The 22596-nt window shown below is 37.5% G+C and overlaps 1 protein-coding gene across 1 annotated transcript in view; it reads left to right on the top strand.

The window, feature by feature from the left end:
* LOC122792880 (neuromedin-U receptor 1-like) overlaps window positions 1–22596 on the top strand; it is a 375919-nt gene that overhangs the window by 212070 nt on the left and 141253 nt on the right. Inside the window, exon 2 of the mRNA XM_044060439.1 lies at window positions 21684–21739. The gene's annotated coding sequence lies outside the window, so the exon portion shown is untranslated. The remainder of the gene's footprint in view (window positions 1–21683; window positions 21740–22596) is intronic.

Here is a 22596-nt window from a genome sequence, read left to right as displayed (position 1 = left end):
AGGTCTCTCCTCAGACATCCACAGAACCTGCAGTGGTAGCACCAATGTGGACTAGGGTCCCGATGTCCACACTGGCTACATGGAGCATCTCCTTATGCAATTGATAGACTTCCATGTCCGTCTGTCACCACACATATGACACACTGGCTCATCAGAGGTGGAATCCACCCTTGATTTCAGCCATAGAGGTGATTGAAATCTGGGATTTTTTTTTCTGGGCCAGTCTGACTGGTACTCCTCACCCTCTCTAGTCCTTATTACCATTTACCTAAAACATTTGCATCCCTCCTGGTTCCCTGCTAGCAGTCCATCCAGTCCTCCTCTTAACCAGTTGTCTGCCTTGTAAGTCTATGTCTTTCCATTGTTGATACCCCCTCCCTGATTATGGGTTATTGTCTCCATTGTCCATCCTCCAGCCACCATTCCCCTTACCCTCCATCCTACTTAAATATTCCCATTACTACCTTTTCCCACTACCCTCCTTCTTAAGAAATGGACACCTGTATCTACAAAAAAAAAAAAAAAAAAAAAAGAAAAGAAAAAATGTATATCCTTATAGGATCATAGGATCATAGGAGAGTACTAGGCTATCAAACCAGAGGTCAGTTTGAGCCTAGCCATTTCATCCCAATGTAATACCATGAAATTCTAGTCAAAACACAAGACTGCATTTGGTGATAACTGGCCATGTCCAGGAGAGTTGTGGGCACTATCCCTGGTAAGAATTTACGACGCACCATCCACTCGTTCAGGTTCCTCTTGAACAGTGTCATAGAGGTGCCCTGTTTCACATGAACTGGTAGCCTGTTCCAAGGAAGCAGCAGTCACTGAGAGATAAATCTGTCCCTCCAGCATGACCTATTTAAGTTGCAGGCCATATTTAGGTCCCTGGAATGGGTAGCCCTAGTCCAGTTTGATTTACTGATATGTAGCAAGTTCATTAGGTTTCGGTCTTAGATTGCTCTGTAGGCCAGGTATAAGTCCCCCCTAAGAAATCTATACAACACAGAGTATAGTGACAGGGACATTAGTCTTTCTGTGTAAAGCACATGCTGGAGCCCCTTGATCTTCTTTGTTAGAAACCTTTGATATCTCTCCAGTTGCTGCAGGTGCTTTGTACGGTACATGCCAAACAGGGCGTTATACTCAATTATGGGCCGGATTAGTGCTGAGTGTAGAGGTGTTATAACCTCTTTTGCTCTCAAGGTGATGCCCTTACTAATCAAGTGTGCTACATAGAAAGCCTTTCTTACTCTTACTACAGTAGACACATGATGGTCAAAGTTAAGGTTGCAGTCAACTTGTGATTCCAGGTCCATTAACATTTCATGCGTACTTAGGGTACTGTTGTTGATTTGATAGAGTGAAGGGACATTGTTCGTGCTAAAGGGAATGATGATGCATTTCTTTGCATTCAGTTTGAGACAGTGACTAAAACACCAGTCGCTGGTCTGCATAAGACCCTCCTGGAGTACACTGGCATCATTTGATGATTCATTGATTGCACCTAGTTTGCAGTCATCTGCAAACCTGGTCAGCCACAACCCCCTGGTTTTGACCTGAACTTCTGAGATGTATATACCAAATATTTGGGGGCCCAGCACTGACCCTTGTGGCACCCTGCTGGTATCAGGGCTGCTGGTTGATGTGGAGTCACCCACTTTGATAGTGTGTGTCTGGTTTGTGAGCCAGTTGGTAACCCATCTTGCAACAAAGAGGTTTACATTCAGTTTGCTAAGTTTATCAGTAATGTCTGAATGAGGGATTGTGTTGAAAGCTTTTGCCAAGTCAAGGTATACTGAGTGCACAGATTTGCCCTTGTCAATAGCTCTTGTCCCATTTTCAAAGAAGACCACCAGATTTATCAGGCAGGATTTGCCCTTTACGAAGCCGAATTGGGTAGGATCCAGGGTTTGGAGGTCATCTATGTCTTTATTTATGAGGTCCATAATGATACGTTCCATGGCCTTACAGATGAGGCTGGTCAGGCTTATGGGTCTGTAAATCCCCGGGTCTGTTGCTAGGCCACCTTTGTGAGGGGGATAACTGTTGCTGTTCTCCATTCCGCAGGAAGAAAGCCTGTAGTTAGGCTACGATTGAAAAGGGTACTTTATGGTGATGCTAGTTCATGTTTTAGCCCATTTAGAAGACAGTCTGGGATGTTATCTGGTCCAATAGAGGCTGTGATTTTTGCCTTGGACAAGGCTTTGAGAACCTGATCTTCAGATATGTAGGGAGGGAGAGGGGAGTTTGGGGGATGTTTTGTGATACGTTAGGAAGGAATAACGGAGTGAACTTTTCACCAAACCTATCCACTAGCAGGTTTGCTATTTCTGTGGGGTCAGTGTGTGTGTGATACCACTGATCACTAGTTCTGCACATGCTTGGGTCCTACCTTTTAGGCTACATATGTAGCTGTAAAAGCCCTTATGGTTATCCTTGGCTGTACTTACTGTGTTTCTCTCAAAGGAGCCCTTAGAAGATTTGATAAATTGTCTTATTTGCCTGTAGAGGCTGAGGAGGGTGCTTTTCCATTGTTGGGGCCTTGCCTTTGTTTTGTTGGACAGCAACTTTTTGCATCAACTGTAAAGTTTGTTGATGTTGGATGTCCACCATGGCAGCTTGTTTTTACTTGAGGCTCTAGCTTTGATTCTTTCTGGTACGGCTGAGTTTATATACTTATGCAAGTGATTGCACAGGTCCTTAGTGTAAGCTTTCCTAATGGTTAAGGTGTTTGCCTTATAAACACAAGGTGCAGGGTTGGAGTCTCACAAGGGATAATTGGCTAGGCTTAAAATGGCTCGCAAGGGCAGTTAGCCTAGTACTAACCTATGAGCTTGTTAAACCTATGAACTTTGGCATTGTTACCACTTCCAGCTCTGGGTGGGGCTTGGAATGCATTTATACCTTCACCTAGGAGGGGACAGTTTGCCTTGGTGAAGTTGTTTAGTCTGATTTTACCCTTTGTGAATTTTGGTATTAGTGCCAGCTCAAAGGTGACTGTTTGATGGTCAGATTTAACTAATGAGTGTCCGACAGTTGCACCAATGCATCTGTTTGTCATGTTAGTGAGGACCAGATCTAGAATGTTTGTTCATCTTGTCAGGGTATGAACAGTTTGTTCCAGGGCATTTGAATTAACAAAGTCAAAAAACTTTTGTGCTAGTGAGTTGGGGCTAACATAGTTTTCCCAGTTGATGGTGGGATAATTGAAATCCCCCATAACCATAGTGTTCAGTAAAATTTGGATTGTCTATAGTTTGGTCAAGTAGGCTTCATGGGATCATGATCCATGAAGTGGAATCTATAACTAGCTATGACTTGAATGGTGGTCTTACCCACTGTAACCTGGACTTGGAGTAACTCCATGGAGTTGTCCAGTCTAACTAGACAGGAGGCAAATTTATCCCTAATATAAATAGAAACACTGCTTTCTTTGGTTTTCACATGTTCATTTTGCAGTCTAAAGGTGCATAAGGCATTGTAGCCGTGCAAGGCTGGGGTATTCTGAGGCCTTGAACAAGGTATCTCACTGCACAGACATCTACATCTTCTAATGACAGAAGTGCTTCCAGGGAGTGCAGTTTTTGGTTTAAGCTCCTAGCATTTATCAGCATGATCCTTATTTTGTTCTGGTTGGCTAATTTCTGTGCCTCGTTTTTGTTTCATGTTTTTGATATTATTGTGGATATGAAGGTCAAATGTCAGGATTTCATCTAGAATAACTCCTAGTAATTTAGTCTGAGAGACACCCTCTATAGTGGTGTTGTTTTGAGAATGAATGGTGAAGTCTAAGTTGTTAACTGAGAGGTTTTTCTTGGGAGTAAATCTTAGTAATTTGGTATTGTTGGGGTTTAAGGCTAGCTGATTATTGATCATCCATATTTCAATGGTAGTAAATACATTCTGGGTTATTTGCAGAAGTTCTATTGTTGATTTAGCAGAAAAAAACATGGTTGAATCATCTGCATATTGTATAACAGATCCATTTTTAAGAGTGGAGTGAAAGTCATTTATAAAAATACTGAAAAGAAGGGGTCCTAAGGTGGACCCTTGGGGAATACCTGTGGAAAAGTCAAGAAATGGGGAGAAAGAGTTGAGCTATCTAATTGATTGCTGTCTGTTTTGTAGCAAACCAGTTTAGAGTTGGGGGAGATGCCTAGATTGAAGAGTTTACTGAGGAGTAGAGAGTGGGAGACCATGTCATAAGCTTTTGAAAGGTCAAGAAAGCATGAGGATATGAATTTACTAGAATTTATAGCTTGATTGACTATGTCTATAAAGGAAATAAGAGTGTTGGTTGTGCTATGACCTAGTCTAAAGCCACGTTGAGTTAAAAAGAGTAGTTGGCTTACTAGTAGATAGTTAAGAAGCTGATATTGGATACATTTTTCCAGAATTTTAGAGAGTGGGGGAGAGAGAATAGTAATGGGTCGGAAATTAGAAATACATGTATTATTACCACCTTTATGGACAGGAAGAATATATGATTTTTTCCAAATAGTAGGAACGCAGGACACTTGGAGGGATCTGCTGAGAAGTATAATGATAGGATAGGCAATGGATCTAGTTGACATTTGGAGTTACTCTGAGGGTAAGTTGTCAGGGGCATTGGAGCCAGGTTTCAGTTTTAGGAAAAGTTTATTTACCATAGTGATGGGTATGAAAAGGTGGGTGGGGATGGGATTGAGGTATCCCACAGAGCAGATGTTAGTACATAAGAGCTAGTATTAGACTTTTTTTGGAGGAAGGTAGAGGTGAGTCTAGCTATAGTGTTGATGAAGAGTGAGTTGAAGAGGGTGGCTATTTCACTGGATGTTGTCTTGGGGGATGGGCAGGAGTTGTTTTTAGTACCAGGGTTAATTAGAGTTGATGCAGCACAAAGAAGCAGCACACAGGCAAAAGCTGGAGCCACCCAGACCAAACTGTAGATAAAAGGATGACTCCAAGCAAACACAGCTAAGAATCCAACAGTTTAATGAAAACACCATTTAAAAACAAGGTAAGCACTTTCGTAACAAGATTCCTTCTTTAGACCAGAAAACATATAAAATAAAGAGTTTAAATAATCGACACAACCAATTAGACACCAGAGAATACGTAATCAACAATGATGTAATCTACCACATAGATAAATAGTTCAACCAATAAACTAGCTAAAAAAGCCAAGCCTCCAAACAGTAGTGCCCATTCAGTGATTCATTTTACAGATAGTCTGAATAATAGGGGTGGTGTGGTGATATTAGAAATGTATCTGAGAAAGAAGAATAGAAGTGTATTTTGAAGCTTGTATCTTATTGTAAACCAGGCTTAAATGATAAAATGAGTATTAAGCCTTTTCTTAAGAGTTGACCACTGAAGCACTGAATAGGCACTACTCTTTGGATGTTTGGCTTTTTAACTAGCTTATTGGTTGAATTATTTTTCTCCATGTTACATAACATCATTGCTGATTAAGTATTCTCTGGTGTCTAATTGGTTGTACTGATTATTTAAGGTCTTTTCTTTATATGTTTTTATGGTCTGAAGAAGGAATCTTGTTCCAAAAGTGCTTACCGTGTTTTTAAACAGCTTTTTCAGTAAACTTTTTGATCATTAGTTGTGATTGTTTGACATCATCTTTTGTTTCTCTTAATTAGAGTTGAGATGGAGTTCCAGAATTTCTTTTGAATTAATTTGCATTTTTGGAGGCTTAGATAATATTCTTTTCTATCATTAATGACTAGGAGGTTTGCTTGATTACAGAGCTGTGTAAATTGTAGGAGATCAACAGGAATCTTATACATTTACCATTTTTTCCATATTTTGTCTCTGGCAGTCATGATTTGCTTGGTGGCTCTGGACAGCCATATGGAGTAGTTAGTTTTTATTCTTTTTTGTCATTCTGGTGCTGGTTTATTTAAGGTGTTGAGGAATGTGGGGTTAAAGAACTCAACAGTCTCACCAAGGGGGAAGACTTTTAGAATATTACAATTGATTCTTCAAAGGGATTAATTAAGAGTTGTATGATCAAAGTTGCTTAGATTTCTAGTTTGTTTGTATTGGTGTTGGGAAAGTATTGGGTTGGTTTTATACAGTATATAGGCTGGTAGGTGGTCACTAATGCTGTAAGTAGGGGTTGGGTCAGGGACTAGTATCCTGTCAAGAATTGAGCCACTGTCTTTATTTCTGTTAGGTCTAGTTGTATCTGTTATTAGCTGTGTAAAGCTGAAGAGGTTGATATAAATGATGATAAGTGACTGGAGAAATCTAGCCAATTTATGTTTACATCACCTAGGATAATTGTCTCATTATTTATATTGTGTTTTATCTAGGCAAATATATCTTCTAGAAGTGGAATATTTTTCCCTTGGGATATATATATATATATATATATATATATATATATATATATATATATATATATATATATATATATATATATATATATATATATATATATATATATATATATATATATATATATATATATATATATATATATATATATATATATATATATATATATATATATATATATATATCATCATCCAATAATATACACACATATATATATATATATCTATCTATCTATATATATATATATATATATATATATATATATATATATATATATATATAGCTATGATGCAGAGATACTTTGAATTGTTCATTTTGAGAAGTTATATAAGCATTTCAACTGTAGAGAATTGAGGGATAGGGTTGGAATACAGGGCAATGGTGAAGGTGTTGGGAAATCATATAGCAATGCCTCCTCCTTTTTGGGGAGTCTGTTGGCCCATAGACAGGCATACCCTAGTGGTAGAAATTCTGAATCTTTTAAGTAGGGTTTCAGACACGTTTCAGTTACAGCTAATATATCAGATTTATTCACAGATATCCAGGCATGGAATTTTGGTATTTTGTTTCTTATACTTTGATGAATGAATGTTGTGAAATTTAGTGATTTATGTGGACTAAGGAGACTGGCATTCAAAGGGTTGTGACCTGGGTTTGGGTGGATGTCTCCACATAGGAATATATTAGATTGCCTGTAAAGGTAGGAGAGAGGTGGAAGGTTTCTTTTTATGTGGCTGGCGATAGATATATAGTTATGAGTACTTTTTTGAGGGGGAACTAGTTTAGTTTGGTTTGTAAATATATGTCGAGTGTGTACAGGCTGGGAGATATTTCTGAGTAGCTATAGGGAGACGAGGATTGTATGGTTGTTATAGATGTGTTTTTTTCAGGTGTAGAAGCTGTGTGTAGAGATGTTAGTTGAGATAAGATGCATAATAAGATGGCAAGGGGGTATAAATGAGAGATAGATGTACGGATGGAGTCATGTTGGGTAGGGTGAAGAAGTATTATGAGCTTATTTGTTAGCTGTAGTTCCAGTGTATTAGGAAATAGTAAGGATAGATGGTGTGGTAGGTAGAGTGATGTGAGTATGCTAGATTGTTTTTGAAGTAGTATCAAATGGGAGACTGTTTTATTATTATCCAATAATGGATAATGGTATGGTAAGGATGTTGACTGTTATAGGATGATTTAGTGGGAAGAGAGTTAATTGTTATTGGATGATACAGTGGGGGAGGGAGTTATGGTGAGACTATAATTGTTGCAGGAGTGGGTGGGAATGAGGTTAGGGTATGAGAACAGAGTGAGCCCACGCATAGCAAAGGTGAACAGAGTGGCTGGCCCAGATTGAGCAGAAATCACTCTAAAAACATACGTGAGATGAGTAAGTGAAGTGTAGTGTAGTGTTTTAGGAAAATGTTAGGGAAGTTTGATAGTGTTATAAGAATGGCAGATAATGCTTGATCTCCACTTTGCCATGTCATGCTAAATTCATTGTGCTATTTACCATCACATAGTCATGACATGCTTTTTCTGAGTACCCCAATATATAACTTCTACTGCTGGAGTTCAGGAATAAATAATAGTAGATTTAAAGAGAATATTTTTAATCTGGGATGTGTTAAATTATGTCAAAAACCTAAAGTTTCCATATAAATAAAATATCTTGTAGCCATTGTAGAAATATTGAATACAAACATAGTAACTGAGTCAGATTTGCTAGAAAAAGTGTTTAAAAAGTATGTTAAAAGCATTTCTTCTTGAGCGCCAAAAAGTATGCATCTGCATTTTGTGAAAAAAGAATAGGATAAATTCCATATTTATGAGATTATTCAACCTGTCTCTCAAAAGGAATTTGAAAATGTAAGAGAAGTGTGACAAAATTTAGTTAAACACTACAACAGAAGAAAGATGCCCCAATCATTATACAAAATGAGAGATAATAGGATTTACATTTAGGGGCCATATTTTAAAAAGAAAGAACTATATATTACATTGTTGTCAGATATTTTAAGCTACACCAGAACATTTATTATATATCTGCAAACAGTGACTGGAATGCAACATTTAGGCTTACTCATTGTAGAAATATTCATGTTTATTATTTGTTAATGTGATACTAGGACTGACACCACTGTCATCAAATGTTATAGTGCGATATAAACACTGCCACTAAATGTGACACCTGGATGACAGGATGCTACCTGCTGATGTCAACATGGCAGGCACTCATGAAGTTGGAGTTCTACTACTGCCAACCAAGGATAAGGTAAAAGCAAGGAAATGAATACAAGTTTGTTTCAATAACTATTAATTTATTTACATTTGAGTACCGGGAAAGTCCGATTTGGTAGAAGCCCATTTTTAGTGAAGGCCTGGAGGGAAAAGCTCCAAATTCTAACAACAAAAATTAAGAACAATAGTTTTACAATCTTCAAAAATAAAACAAAACATCTGCAGTTTAAATTATTATAACAAGTTAGTTATAATATAAAAGCAGTGGTTAAAATTCAATACATGTTATATGACAATCATTTAATATGTAGAGAAATTGTAGATAGTTTTTAGAGAAATTAAAGGCAAAACAGGAATCACAATAAGAAGTGACACGTAAAACAGTCTTATGGTATATTTAGAGAGAAAGTCAGGGCAGATAATTTGATAGAAGTAAGGAAGTAAATGAAGAAGAGAAAGTAATGAGGTATAAGAATGAAGAGACACTTGTTCACATTTAGGAATATAGCTTATCCTGCTTTTGAGGAGGAACAGAGTCATATTTTAGATAATATATCTTTAAGAGAAGCCTGGTTTACAAAGTACAACCTGGCTCCAAGAGCAAAAAGGGAATATGCACACCTGTCCTGGGCATGAGCTTCCAACCTCCACACCCAGGTTGGACTGCACAGAACAGAAGCACTTACACAGCTGAGTATTTGACCAAGCATGCCCCATGGTCCCATATCTCATAACATTCTCTGTGAACCAATTCATTCCAGTTTCTCTTTAGCTATGGTAACTACCTTTCATCATCATAATCATCAGCTCCTTTTTACCCATACATCTACATGGGGTCAAGGTGCTATGCCAGCTGTCACATTCTCTTTCTTTTCAGTGCCACTCTCATGCCTTCTTTGGCAGTCATGCCTGACTATTGCAGGTCTTCTCCCACACAATCTGTCCAACTCTCTGCTGGATGCCCTTGTTTCCTCTTTCCTTCTTCCGTCTGTCCCAAATCTTCTTCACCAGATTGTTTCCTGTATTTCTGCACATGTGCCCCAACCACTGTAATCTCTTCTCTTTGAACTTCTCTGCAATTGGAGATACTTCGGCTTCTGCTCCGACGTCATTATTTCTTCACCTGTTCCACAGTGTGCATCCTACCACCCATCTCAAATATTTCTTCTCTTCACCTGTAGCTTCTTCAACTGCTATGCCTCTACTGCCAAGGATTCTATACCATACAATAGTACTGGTTGCACCACTGTTTTTTTCACCTTACTTTTTCGTTTCTTTGGCATTCTTCTGTCATACACTACACCTGACACTCTCTGCCAGTTGGCTGACAACCCTCTTATTCTGGCTATGACTTCCTCATTCAGGTTTCCTTCTTCTCAACCACTGTTCCCAGATACTTCAAGCTGTTAAACTGTTCCACTGCTTTCCCTTCTATCTCATTTCTCCATTTCTTCTGATTTCCTCCCATTTGCTTCCACTATTACTGCCTTATCTGTACTCAGTTTTTGAGTACTGCTGATGGTTACTCATTCTGTGGGTGGTAGGAATCTGAAAATATTTCAGCAGCAGTACAACTTCTTTTTGACTATGGCTTTCACATGTTCCACATGGGACATTAAGGTCAGTACGGGGTCAGGTCCAAATGATGAGTTTGTTTAAATTACCTCCACAGTAGCATTAGTCAAAGACCAGTCAGAGGAGAGCCAAGTCTCACCTAAATGATTTGTTACTTAAGTAGCTCATAAACAAGTCAACAACCCTTTGATCATACACTGGTGTGTTCAGATGGCTAAGAAGTTGTACATAAGCTTATCATCTTGGTTAAGAACTTTAGTGAGTTTAATGAAGAAAAATAACATGAGAGTCCCCATTATCTGTAGCATTAAGAACACCCTGGTCAGTATTGATAATGCTGTAATAACATTTTTAATCATGGTGAGGTCATATTGACACTAAAATTACACACCTGAAAAAAAAAAAAAAAAAAACATTCCCATTGAAAGATTTTTCCAACATACTCGAGAAAGGGGGAAGCAGTAAAATGTGTTGAATATTAAATGCGAGTTCATAAAGAGGAGCTTTGTGTAGAGGCTGACCAAGGCATATTCCAAACTCAAAGAAAAAGAGCTCTGATATATTGCAAGTTTAATACCATGTAAATAGTTTGCACAGAAATGTTAAACACGGTTTCAAAAACATTGGTAAGAAACTATCACTAACTGGGTTCTCTTGCTCAGGTACTCCTTAAGAAGTTCACAAAGCTTGACTAATGAGACCTTCTTGAAGTACAAGGAAGGAAAAGCGTGAGGCAAGGCTAAAGAGGTCATCAAAATTAGCTGCATGATTCATAGAGAATGTTCTACTGCTGAAGGGTAGAAATCCAGACATGTGGGCTGCCTGAGAGCTGTTCTGCTTCTTTCCAAAAAGTAATCTTTTGTTGTCTGGCATTTTTCCTGGTTGTGCTTTTAAAGTTCAAATGGTGCATTCTACAATCTGAATTGTTATATTTCTTTCATCTCTGTTAGCCTTCTCAATAGGTTTTAATAAGTGGCACAGGTGTGTTGTCATTCAGACTTCTTCACTTCCTCTCATCCTCGTAGTTACAAAGGAAAGTGTTTATCCCTGGTGGTACCATAATATCTTAGAGAGAAATGAACTTACCTATTGCTCAGTGTAAAAACAGAAGTTTTCAGTCTATTCTTCTTACTCAGACATTAGTGCATGTACACTTTTTATAACTCTTAGCTCTTACTTTAAAAGTTATCAAAGGGGTTTCAGTTCTGCTGTAGGAATATAAGAAATTAGTTAGACAGCAAGTATTGATAATACTGGGTAACAGTACATAAAGATGACTTATTCTGCTAGATATTTTTGCAATTATTAAACCAGTAAGTAAATGCTTGCTTGTGACATAGTTGTCATGGTATGTACCTAGCTGACCTCAGATAATTCTAGGTCTGTTAGTATTGTGGAAGAGAGTGATCACAACATTAATTCTGAAGTTACTTAGCAAAAAATTTTAACAGAAAGAAGAAGACAGAAAATAACAGTGGTGTCAATAATTACGGACAGTTCTGAAATTAGCACACCAGGCCCATATTCATTGGGGAGGGACAAGGCAGCAATTTGTGTAGAACTAAGGTGTCCTTCATACAACAGTAATAAGCTCCCCATTCGTAAGGCAAGAGTAGTCTTATGTACCCTTCATCTTATTCAGTCACACAGAAAACTCAGGCTTTAACAATGTCTGCATAACGGTTGTGAAGTATGGACTGTGAAGTACTAGGCATGCATATAGTTCCTTCAGTTTACTACACATATTGCCGGTGTTCATACAACCAGATTTAAGCCCATGACCTTTAGACACAATAGGGTTAGAAGCAATGAAGGTGTAATGTTTATTGTGGGTTACAAGCAATGTCACTCAGCAGTGAGTGACCACAGGTGCCTTGAGATATTACTAATTGCAGAACTATGATTAATTCTTCCAAACTGTATATTGTAAATGAGCATCCACATTATAAGGTATAGGAATAACTCAAATCTGCAGCAGGGTGGTGCGATTTTGACCTCTCTATAGTTAACAGCAAAACTGGTTTCATCTAGTTGGAAATAGCAGAATAGATATCATTAATCAGTACCTTTATTACTTTGCCAGGGTACCTCACAGTAGTACAAATAAATAATAAAATAATTCAGTGGCACAGGAATCTTTTTTTCTCAGTTAAGCATTAATTCAGAATACATATTATTTGAAGAAAACAGTATATCCTTGATAAAAGCAAATCATAAAATAACACTGAAGAATATGTGGCAAAATTATGCTGGCTCAGCCTATGTTATTCATAATGTTATTGTTAATAACTTGAGGATTTTAGTGGGGAACAGGGAACCTTTCAGTATTATTAGTGGACAAGTCTACAGCCTTAAGGACAGATTGGAAAAAAGAGGAATACAATTTTAATGTGAAAGGTACCAAAAAGATACTTAAACATATGCAGATGCACTATATGCAAATATGCATTTAAAGAATCTCTTTTGTTCACCAAACTGCTAAAAAAAACACTTCTGGCCTCTCATTTGAAATTGGTTGTGTATGTAGCTCACACTGCTTTATCTAAGGGACTTTGTATGGGTAAAAACATTAGAAAGCTACATGATAGCATATCTGCCCATTTATATGCTATCCAAAGGCATTACTTAAATAATGTACTTTAAAAAGAAAATAATGCAACCGATTCCAAAGTTACAAAGGGCATTATTTTTTTCATGTTTTAGAAATGTTGACTCAAAACTTATAGGTGGAGACTTGGATAATTGGTTAGATCTGATGGACTGTTCTTCAGGAAACATGTTCCTGGTTTTAATGAAGTAATCAGTATCACACCATTATTAAAGCTAAGACCCTTAATGCACTGAATTTTTTTTAGTCTGAAGTACTGCTTACAAAGCACACAATGTTATCTATTGTTTGCTATAAGGAAGTTTTGTTTTAATAAAGACAAAGTCTTTTTGTTTTAAACCTGTCAAAATTGTATTTGTTTGTTAGGTGAGTATGAGTACTGGCCCATGGAATCTTTCTCAGCCATGACTCAAATCAGAAACAGGTTTTAGAGAATATATGTACAGCAATCTGTGATAAGCTAGAATCAGCAAGGCAAATCATTTTTTTATTTTAATTTAATATTTGTTTACCAAGAAAGTCCAACTTGGAGTAAGGCCAATTTTCAGCAGATGCCCAGAAATAAACACTCCAAATATATGGGGGGAAACCAGAGCACCCAGAGGAAACGCACACAGACGACATGCAGACTTTGCACAGAAGGCACCCTAGCTGAGAAGCGAACCTCTTGCTGTGAGGCAACAATGTAAACACTGCACCACTGCCCCATCCATGCTTTTAATGCATATATTTAGACTGACATTAAACTAAAATATATTCACTAATTATATATGCAGATCCTAAGTTAATTTACAAATAAGTAGGTAATTCCAAAATACTGCCAACAAAACCAAACGTGTCAGTAATTTTACAACTGAGAGATAGCATGACACCTAGGCTCGCCCCCATTTTTGTGCATTCACAACTTGTATATTGAAAGGATAGATGCTGTCTTGGTTTGGCTCTGAGTACAGTGCTATTTCGTTTCTTCATGAGAATGGAAATGGTTTGAGGTTGTTGGAGCAACCTTATCGAACGCCCTACTCATTATTAGTTGTGGGAACATTGGTGGTAGCTAAAGGGAATATTTAACCTGTGTGCTAGTAAAGGGCAGTATTTCTGGCAATCAGTTGTAAATGTCAGAGAGTAATATGGTAGCTGTAGGAGTAATAGGAAGCCAGTTAGCATCTTGTAGGAACACACAAGCTAAATGTACTAGTTAGGGAGGCTTAAATAGGAGTTTTTATTGTACATTTTAACATCAGAGTCTTTCTTTGAAATATATGTCAGAGCTTCACAATATTTTTGCATTTCTGGATCCATCTTTTCTGAAAATGTTATAATCAGATTCCTTCAAAAACTTAAAAGATAAGCTCCTTAAACCAAGGACATATGGATACATCCTGCACCAGGGTTACTAAATGTGACATTTCCTAGCTTTCTACCGCAAACTAAATAGATTACCCTGAAATGTATTACTGCATACTGAATCACTGTAATATGTTTTATAACACTGTAGTAGAACAATAACATTTAGGCCTGTAGTACACAGTTACAATTTAATTTAAGTGCTTTCATTCCAACTTATCTAAAATGGAAATTAATGAGAATTAAGAAGCATCATTTCCTTTTAATCTAGAAAACATCACATGACCAAGACTTGCTAAAAAGTAAAACACAAAACTATTTAAATAAATCCATAATATTTAAACAGCTAATGTACTAGATATACTAATGTAATTCTTCCTACTTGAGTTCATAGTTTAGCCGATCTCGGTGTTAAAACACTGTTAATAGACACTTTTCCTTTTAATCCTGGTGGACATGTAACATTAAAAATCAGCTGCCAATAAAGCTCCCTGCATTCTAACTGAAATTTCCAATTGCCTCCTGTATCACCTGGGTTAAAATGCAGTTGTATGTCCTTTCCAAGCATCATTACTCAGTTAGTTTTAATTTTGCTGGTTAATTAGTATCAGAGGCAAATATTTTATCATTATTGGTATCAGATGAACCAGTTTGAACTTGTAAAGCTGAAGTAAATAATTTAATTTCAGCTACAGAGTGAGCTTGGTGTTTCATTTAGATGTGTGGTTTAATGAATATAAACAGAGTGCAGCCCAGGACACTGAGACTGTATTATATTATGCTAACATCTGATGAGAATAAGTATTAACAAATGTTTCATTTGGAAACTTCAGCTCGCATGGAAATTTCAGAGCTTCTGCTCTTTAATCAAAGTTGTTAGTACCATGTTAGTACCTTCTGTATCTTTTTAGTGACAGATGTATTTAAGCAGTGTAGCTTCCATGTTTCTTTCATTAAAAGACCAATGACTGTAGTGGCATTTGTGGCTCTTTATATTGTATAAGGGAACCACAGGCCAGGTAAAGAAATCTGGTAAAACTTTTAACACAGGATAATGCAAAGAAGTAGTATTACTGCAGAAAACTAGTGATACATTTGTAGGTTATTTTGTAAGAAGTAAAGATGTTAAATGCACTTAGGGAGTGAGTGAGAGAAAGAGCAGAGACACTAGAATGTATGTTTATGACATACATATGTTAATTTGCTGTGCTGAATGTTACACAGAACTTGAGAGATCAAAGGACAATGTTTTGTTTGGAAGATGGAGAGTGTCTTGAATAGGTGAGAGAAAGATGTGGTTTGGGTGGAGAAGTGTTAATATCCAGGAGAAACAAAGGATGTTAAGGTGCTCTGAAACTGAAGAAGTTATAGCTCAGATAAACAATGGTAAAGTTTACTTTTTTCCAGCAGCATGAAATGTGTTATAATGTAATAATGGTATTTATGCATGTGTGTGTGTGTGTGTGTGTGTGTGTGTGTGTGTGTCTGAGGAACCAAGTCAGTTGTTAATGATTATGCAAACGATAAGTTCAGATTATCTGAAATCGTTTTAGATACTTTTACAGCTCAAATTGGGATCAAATGCTACACCTATACAATTGCCAGTAAGACTGAATATGCTTCATAGCTTACAGTATAAAGCAAGAACCTGTAAATTCACTAACAAATGAAGTGAAGGTAGATGAAGAAATGCATGTGGAGATTTTATAGGAAGTGGCAAAGAAACTACCACTGATTGTGCTATGCAAAAAATATTACAAATTTGGTTTATTACTGGAAAATGAGGAATGTACTATTTTAAAAATATTAATATAAAAATGAAATGGGGCAATAATGGTTTATGGAGTTTAATTTCTGCTTTATGTGTAATTTACCAGTCATCTTGTCATGAAAAGAATTAATGGAATACAGTTTATTTTATTATTTATTTATTTATTTAACATTTGTTTTCCAGGATAGTCCAGCTTGACAGCTAGTGTCTGTTTTCAGTGGTGTCCTGGGGAGAAAATCTTAAAGGTTACAGAGTTTAAGTGATAACAACAGGTTAGGAAACATGCTGTAGAAAGGTTAACAATTTAAAAAATATAAAGTCGAAGTACAAATGTATGTGATCATAGCACTTTTGTAGAGTAAGCGTAGGTACAATATAGGTACATGAGATTTTCATAGTAAGCACATATTCACAATATACACAATATATGCAATGAGCATAGGTAGAGCACAGTATCAGTATTCACCAAAAGCATCAGGAAATAACATCCTAAGTAGTGTGAGGCTTCAGGGGGTCCATTACAGTTACATAAATGGTTGGTGTAAAGGTATGATTTAAGAAGGTTTTTGAAAGTGGATGTATAATTTTGTAACCTGAGATCAGGAGGCAGGGTATTCCATGTTTTTGCAACTTCATGAGGGAATAGAGATTCCCCAGAGCTGTTTTTACATGGGATAACTTCAATCAGAGGTTTGTTACTGGATCATAGTTCCCTATTTGAATTGTAGAAGTTTAGAAGACCAGTCAGGGAAGGGGTTTTGTCAGTATAGTATAGTATTTAGTGTGCTAGGTTGAGTTGGTGGTAAAGTAAAAAACTGGGAAATTCTAGCCAGTGTAGTGTATGTAGGGATTGGCAGTGGTGGAAGCATGATTTGGCATTGGTTGTAAACCAGGCGATTTTGATGTAGCATGTGGAAAGTTTGTTCAGGTCAGTTTTATTTAGGTTTGTTAGCAATAGGAATGCATAAAGTAAAGTTGATAAAAGATGGGTTCTGGTTATGGCAATTCTAGACTCGGAGGTTAGGAACCTTTTGCTGCGATAGAAGGTTCCTACCATTTTGTGGACTTTGGAGACAGGGATATATATTTATTGTATTTTAGTTTCTAGTCAATTGTAAGTCGTTATATTTATATGCTATGGTGAGATCCCCGTTGGGTGTCTACATCTTATTGGGGCGGCTTACGCTGCCACTTTTTATGTGCACCATCTTTATAGTGGCAAATAGTGTTTTGCATTCCGCCAGATCCTCTGATGCTTTATTATATATTTTCATATACTTGTATCAATACTCAGTATTTGATTTTTCAGTTGGTTCTGGTTGTTGGTTTTTCTGGTTTTACGTAAAGCCGTTGATCAGATGGTTATGATGAAGGTGTGTCCTTCTTTGTTTAGTCCGACAGTTGCTGTTGGTAATAGGATGTTTTTTACTGTCGGACCAGTTTTCGTTGTTTTGACTGTCGTCACATGGCTTTCCGTGCATACAGGATGCTACAACGGTTTTATTTCTATTTTCATTGTTGCGTTACTGGTGAGTTTTATTACTTACCTTTTGTGTAAGTCAACTATGTTATATAGGTCTAGGATTTTGTGCATTAGTAGGTTCTATAGATGTTTTTCATTGAGAAGGCGATATTAAGCTGATTTTATTAACCGCATGTTCTGCACTATTCATTAATGACACTACACTGCCGTTTCTTGACAATATTTATTACATGGATATTTCTGCTAGGCAGAGTTTGATAATACCATTTGCCCTTACTGATACAACAATATGATCATCTGGTGTTTTGATGCATTAGCTCTGATTATTTGCTCTATGATAAGGGGCTCACGATGAACTCTGTTGAGCGATTCTACCTCTAGGGATATTATCTATTTTATTTTTATTAAAGTATTTTATTAATGTATTCGTGGTTCTTTGCTCATATTTTGTGAACTTTTGAAATATGGACCATATTATGTATTTGATCACTGACACTTGCTGCTTTGTTTTATAAGCAACTCTGAGTTTTCAGCAGGCTTGCACTGTCAGCTTACGCCAGAAGTTGCTGTTTTTTGGTGTGACAGCATAATTGTTTTAAGCTTTTGGCGCATTTTATGTTAACTGTTTTTATTCATGCTCTTTCATATGTTTTTTATTCTCTTTTTTTGTCTATGTTTAACATCTTTGATTTTGTTAATGATACCCCTTTAAACTAGCTTAGCTTGAATGCTATAATTATTCAATTAGTGTTCTGATTAGCCAGTTTTGAGCGCCAAGAGCTTTTGTATAAAAGGCTGCTCATTTTCATGTTTTATTACACCTGAAGAAGCATAGTGTTACTATGCGAAAGCGCTTGTGTGTTCCAGTTCTTCATTAAAGAAGTTTTCTACATTGTGGATTCCTCTGTGTGGTGTATCCAGTGGATTTGGTGTGTTCCTGTTTCTTTTATTTAGGTTTGTTAGCAATGGGAATGCATAAAGTAAAGTTGATAAAAGATGGGTTCTGGTTATGGCAATTCTAGACTCGGAGGTTAGGAACCTTTTGCTGCGATAGAAGGTTCCTACCATTTTGTGGACTTTGGAGACAGGGATATATGTTTATTGTATTTTAGTTTCTAGTCAATTGTAAGACCTAGTAGTTTGGCCTCTGGGACTGGGCTGATGAGGGCCTTTTTGACTGAGAATATGGAGAAGGTGAGGTCATTAGTCTTTTTGGCTGGAACAGCATTAGTCGTGTTTTCTTTGGGTTTAATATCAGTTGGGATTTATTTAGCCAATGTTCTATCTCTGTGAAGGATTCTTAGGCTTTTTGTTGGAGAAGGTGGATATCTTATGCAGAGCAGATCAAGGCTGTGTCATCAGCGTATTGGATTATATCAGCTTTTGTAGTTGCTAAGTGGAGTTGGTTTGTAAAGATGTTAAAGAGAAGGAGCAGAGAATTTAACCTTGAGGTACACCAAGTGTGATAGAGAGTGGGGGGATATGGTGTTAAACCATTTGACAGACTGAAAGTGGTTGTTTAGGTAGCTACTGAACCAGAGCAGGGTGGGACTGTTGAAGCTGTGTTTGGAGAAGCAGGTTAAGAGTTTATTGTGGGAGACCATATTGAATCATTTGGATAAGTCTAGAAAGGTGGCAGAGACACATTTGCCTTGGTTCCTGTATGAATGTATGGTGTTGTTGAAGTTAATTAGGGCAGTGGTAGTGCTACTGGATGGGCAGAATCTGGTTTGAGTTTTAGATAGTAGGTTGTTGGAGAGAAGATGGGTGAGGATGAATGCACCTTTCTAGAATCTTAGATAGGTGTGACAGGATTGCAATGGGAGAGAGGTCAGTAGAGGGGCCACCCTTGTGAAGGGGGATGATAAATGAGGTTTTCCAAAAGAATGGGTCAGTGTGTTCTGTAATGAATCTATTTATTAGTAATGAGATGGGGTAAGCTATGGCCCTGGATGCAAGTTGAAGGTATTCGGCAGGAAGATTGTCAGTATTGAGGGTGGTTGATTTAAGTTTTGCTAAGACTTTTTGGATGGTTGACACTGGTACTGGCTTGAGTGAGATGGGGGTAGTTTTTGGGGGCTATGGGGGATTGTGAGTGGGTGGTGGGACTTGTATTATTTATGAGATTAAGTATGGAGGAGGTAAAATAACTGTTGAAGCTGGAGGCTATGTCAAAGTTTGTCCCTTCTATATATCTATATTTGGTGGGGGTGTAGTGTTTTTTCTGGGCTAGAGGATGTTGTTCACTGCAGGCCCAAATTTATGGTGGTTGTTACTGTGTTGCTTTTGTAAGGAAATGTAGTGATTTTGTTTGTCAATCTTAATTTTTTTTTTTTGCCTTGTTTCTAAGTTTAAAAAAGGTTTGCCTAGTTGTTGGTGTTTTGTGTTGCCTCCAGGTTTTCCAAGCTTTATCCTTGTCTTTAAGTAAGGCCCTTGTGCTTTTCTGTAGCCAGGAGGGAGGGTTAGTGTGTATCCTAATTGTTCTAATTGGGGTTAATCAGTTGAGGATCTTTAGGATATTGCCTTTTCCAGTAGGAAGGTTGGGGAGTCCAGTTACAGGAATTTTAAGGCTTCCATGAATTGATCTGTGGGGAAGTTTTTGTGGGAGCAGGTTTGCAGCAGGGAGGGGGAGTTAGTAGATTTAAGTTTGTGTCTAAGGATAAAAGTGGGATTGTGGTCACTGAGAGAACTGGGCAGTGTTCCACATTGATGGGCAGTGTTGGCCTGGTAAGTGGGGATCTGGTCCAGTATGGATTTCCTTTTTATGGACTTATCAATATGTATGGGTGATTGAATGAGTTGGGTGAAGTTATATAGGTTAATATGGTTGGTGGGTGTTGGAGACTGGATAGAGTTCTAGTTGATGTTGACATCACCTAGCACTACAGTTTCTTGGGGGAGGGAGTGGGAAGCCCAATGAAGTATTGACTCTAGGATGGTTATGTTGCCTCCTGGGGTATATAGATCCCGAGCAATTTTAGATGCTTGTACTGGTTTAAGAGGTGTTTAGCATATATAGATTCCACATTTTTGAAGTTTGGGGATTCTTTTTGTATTAACTGGAGTTTAAAGTTAGTTTTGTAAAGTACGGCAATACTTTCACTTCTATTGCCAATTCTGTCCACCCTTTGAATGTTATATCCGACTGGGGTAATGGAGTAATCCTTGATATGAGGCTTAAGCCACGTCTCTGTAATGAGCATTATGTAAGGGTTATATAAAGAGATAGTAGAATGCAACTCTTCTATTTTGTTCATAATACTACGAATGTTCAGGTTTAGTACTAGTAAGTCAGTGGGTTTATGTTTAAATGGGAGGTGGGAGTTGCATGTGTTATTGGATATTGTTGCTGGGCTGGGGATGGGGTGAATATCACCTCCTAGTAGTAGCTGGACTGCTATGTTGGTAATAGTTTTAAGGTATAGCATCATTAGGGAGTGGAGTCTGAAACTTGGTTGTTTTTTGGATTGTGAGACATAATAAACTGGTGAGGTAATTTGAAAGAAGGACAGAAAAAAATAGCATATTGTGTGATCCCGAAACAGCTTCTGCCAGTGGTAAGCCCTAATGCTGGTGGCCAACCACTGGTAGACATGCTTTCACCTTCAGAGACAGCCCCACTGCCATGATTCTACAAGGTCAATAGAATCACCACAGTGGCTGTCTCCAAAGCCCTGCTACATACTAATGAGGCATTCTGGGAGAACAGCTAATGCCAATGAACCATGCGTTCTCCCCTAGATATGTCTTTAGGAAGGGAATTATGTTTAGTTGACTGTGTTAATGAATACAGCAAAAATGCAATGCTCTCCCATTATAGTCAATAGGGGAGACTGTGTTAAAGAGAGGGTCAGGTAAGAGACAGGGGAGATGTAGTGGTAGTGTGGTATGTGGGTGTATATATGTGTGTGCCAGTGCATATGTGCATGTCTATATGGATGAATTGTCTCTGGAGTGTGTATGTGTGTGTGTGTGTGTGTGTGTGTGTGTGTGTGTGTGTGTGTGTGTGTGTGTGTGTGTGTATGTGTGTTCTAAGTACTTACATGTGTGTGTATAATGAGGTGAGTTTTCTGTCTGTTTCAGACACATAATATAGTGAGAGTCACATGTCATTGTGCAGTTACCAGACTACAGTTACACTGATCAGGACATCTGCCAGAGCAGTTGGCAACCTGACTAAAGTCAGCATCTTGGACACTGGAGGAGTAACTTGCATGCTAAAAAAAAGATGATTCTTGGGCCTCATTCCTATTCCACGAGGTAGATGTCAGGCTGTAATGGTCACATTCTAATTTTAGATTTCCATTCTCTGTTTTCCATTGTAGACAAGAATCTTTAACGGAATGTGCAACTTATAAAAGAAGAAGGCTATGACTATAAGGTGAGTGGCTGACATCCCCACATTGAGCATACTGCATGCTGTTCCTTTCTGAAGCTTTCTTAGGGATGATCAAGGCATTGTATGTGCATAACAGGGGAAAATTTTTATTAAGAGCTTGTTCTACTGTTGCTTCTTATAGAATTAATGTGTTGCAGAACTAGTAGTGGTACGAAGGAAAATGCCGTTAGCAGCAGTATATTGCTCTTCTTTAAAATCTAGTGCTTACAGGAACTGATAGCAGCACTGCTTTGCTATATTCCTCATCTGCTGTTGTATATGTCTGTGATATGTTGAGAGGCTGACCATATGTGTCACAATATCTACGTATCACTTGTATTTGACCTAAGACTTTCTTATTATCATAAGACTTCATAGATCCTAACCATAATCATATACCATTTAAAAGGTCAGAATGCAACTAGTCTTCACGAGTACAGGGACAGTTTACATCCAAATAAGGATGTTCATATTTATTGCAATATAGTAAAATGAGACAAAACATCTGATAGGTACTCCTTCCTTAAATCTCTTTCAGCTGAGAGTGCAATATCACATCCTTGAGCTGTCTAATACTACAAAATACCTACAGTTGCCACTGATGGCTTCCACCACCCTTTCACAGTGGAATAACTCAAAGACAGCCAATAAGTGAGCTCATTTAAATTTAATTTCCTATGCAGAAGATTTTGCATCAGAAATTAGGAAGGGCTGATAAAAATACTTATGTACTTCAAAGCACATATTGGCAAAAGGCCCTTGCTGCAATTTCTTCAAAGAATAGTGGCTGTAATACATTGCAAATATATTTCCAATTATCTACAATACTTGCAGCACACATCTCTATAAATACATTATTT

The sequence above is a fragment of the Protopterus annectens genome, chromosome 2.part0 (assembly GCF_019279795.1).
Source record: "Protopterus annectens isolate FY-2018-M chromosome 2.part0, PAN1.0, whole genome shotgun sequence".
Taxonomy (NCBI): domain Eukaryota; kingdom Metazoa; phylum Chordata; order Ceratodontiformes; family Protopteridae; genus Protopterus; species Protopterus annectens.
This window is presented reverse-complemented; position numbering and strand designations above follow the sequence as displayed.